This window comes from Lathyrus oleraceus, chromosome 2 (genome assembly GCF_024323335.1).
Source record: "Lathyrus oleraceus cultivar Zhongwan6 chromosome 2, CAAS_Psat_ZW6_1.0, whole genome shotgun sequence".
Classification (NCBI taxonomy): domain Eukaryota; kingdom Viridiplantae; phylum Streptophyta; class Magnoliopsida; order Fabales; family Fabaceae; genus Lathyrus; species Lathyrus oleraceus.
This window is the reverse complement of record NC_066580.1, coordinates 460677927-460680527: the sequence shown is the minus strand read 5'-3', so window position 1 is coordinate 460680527 and position 2601 is coordinate 460677927.

Sequence of the window (2601 nt, the reverse complement as noted above, 5' to 3'; positions counted from 1 at the left end):
TTTTTGTTGAATGCCCTGGTCATGCGCTTCTGATATATCTGCCCGTGACATACAGCCGCAAGTCTCTTCTCATCCATCAAATTTATCTGATCGAGTCGAGTCTGAATCCATTCATCTTCATCTAAGCCCGCTTCTTTCATGATTCTTAGAGAGGGAATCTGAACTTCCACTAGTAAGATGGCTTCCATTCCATAGACTAAAGAGAACGGAGTTGCCCCTGTCGTAGTGCGCACTGAAGTGCGATAACCGTAAAGAGTAAAGGGTAACATCTCATGCCAGTCTTTGTATGTTACTGTCATTTCTTGCATGACCTTCTTGATATTGTTAGCAGTCCCCACGGCGCCGTTCATCTTTGGCCGGTACGGAGAAGAGTTATGGTGTTTTATTTTGAACTGCGTGCAGAGTTCAGTAATCATCTTGTTGTTCAAATTAGTACCATTGTCAGTGATAACTCTTTCAGGAGACAGCGGGTTTCTCAAATAGGTATTTGATAGAATCCATCTTAGAAGTCAATAAGGTGGTATGATTCAACATATACTGTCTTAGTCGGCGAGCAGCCCAGGCCAAAGCACAGCAAGCTTTCTCGGGCTGTGAGTATCTTGTTTCACAGTCGGTACCTTTTGCTAAGGCAGTATATGGCATGCTCTTTTCGACCAGACTCGTCATGTTGCCCCAACACACCTCATTGAATTTTCTAACACGGTCAAATACGTAATTAAAGGTCTTCCTTCAACTGGTGGCATCGGAACTGGAGGTTCTTGGCGATATTTCCTGATTTTGTCATAAGCTTCTTGGCATTCATCATTCCATACCATCTCTTGATTTTGTCTCAGTAATTTGAAGATGGGTTTGCAGGTAGCAGTCAAGTGTGGAATGAATCGGGCAATGTAATTCGAGTGCCCCAAGAAACCTCTGACTTCTTTCTTGTTTATTTCAGTACCCAGATTTACAATTTCAATTGATTCCTCATGCGGCTGTATAGTCTTTTCTTCTTGCAGTAGTCGGGCAAGTTCTCCAGGGACTTCACAATCTTCCTCGCTTCCATCCTCGGCTTGGTAGATCGGATTTTCAAAGTCATAATGAACAGTAGCAGAGTCATTACCAACAGGATCCAGAGTGGATATGGATCGGCAAATTGTTACGTGAGTGTGTGCAAGAAACATAGCTTGTTTGAAAAATGACAGGAAAGATAAAGAGCGCAATATTTGAATGCAAAAAGTCCATTGATCTATTGAATATGAATATGCTTATGAAAATGACAAACCCCTAACAAATTAGCCATTATGCCTCAGGCATAGACACAATGCTTTAAGAAGTTTGATTGTAAAAGAAAATTAAAATTTGCAATTCTAGAATAAACAATAACAATTACTCCTGACTAAAGGAAATCGGGATAATGTCTTCAGTCTTCCAATTGTTGAGTCCGTCACCAATTGTTGGGAAAATCCAGCTATCCAAGTCGCAATCACTATCAGCATCTTCCATAGCATTAATCTGATTTTTGACTATCTTTCCAGAGTTAAACCCCAGGCCAGCTTTATCAGACTTGTACGGTACATTAATCAGTCGACCCCAACCAATACGATCACCACTTTCAACCGCGGCTTGAGCATCTTTCAGAGAGATCATGACAGGGGGAGCACGAACAACCTTGGGCACAAGGGGAGTTGGCTTAAGGACAGGACTGGGTGGAGGAACCACTTCAAATGACTGAGAAGGAGTCTCAAAGAATTCACCATCCATCTCGACGTATTTGAAGGCTTGCACACTACTGACAATATACTCTTCTTCTCCACATACAGTGACAACCATGCCTGCTATTGGATACTTCAGTTTTTGATGAAGCGACGAAGCTACCGCACCTGCCCCATGGATCCAAGGGCGCCCCAACAAGCAGGAGTAGGCGGGACGAATGTCCATCACGTGAAAGGTAGTGTTGAAGACTTGAGGTCCAATCTTGATAGGGAGAACCACTTCACCATAGACAACACTCTTCGCACCATCGTAAGCACGCACCACAACATCACTAGGTTTCAGTTCAATGCCTTTGTAGTCAAATTTATCGAGTACAGCTTTCGGGAGCACATTCAAGGAAGAGCCGTTGTCGATCAACACGTGAGCCAGGGTGATCCCCTCACACTCGATGGAGATATGCAGAGCTTTATTGTGATTCTTTCCTGCTGGCGTCAGGTCAGCATCGGAAAAGCCTAGGCCATTGTCAACAGTCAAATTAGCAACATAATGTTCAAATTGATCGACGGATGTTTCTTGAGGCACATGAGCGGTCTTCAAGAATTTCATCAATGCATTGGCATGGGATTCAGAAGATAACAATAAAGACAACATTGAGATTTTAGACGGAGTATGCCCCAATTGTTCCACTACATCAAAATCGCTCTTACGGATGATTTTCAGCATCTCTTCCATTTCCTGTTTGGCAACATCTTCAGAAGTAACTTCGACCGATGTCTCTGACTGAGGAGGATTGACTGGTCTTTTTCCTCGAATTTCGGGAGCGGGAGGTGAGATTTCTGGGGAGTAGATCCTTCCACTTCGAGTAACTTTACTAGTCCCCACAATATCATTAGGATTAGCAGAACT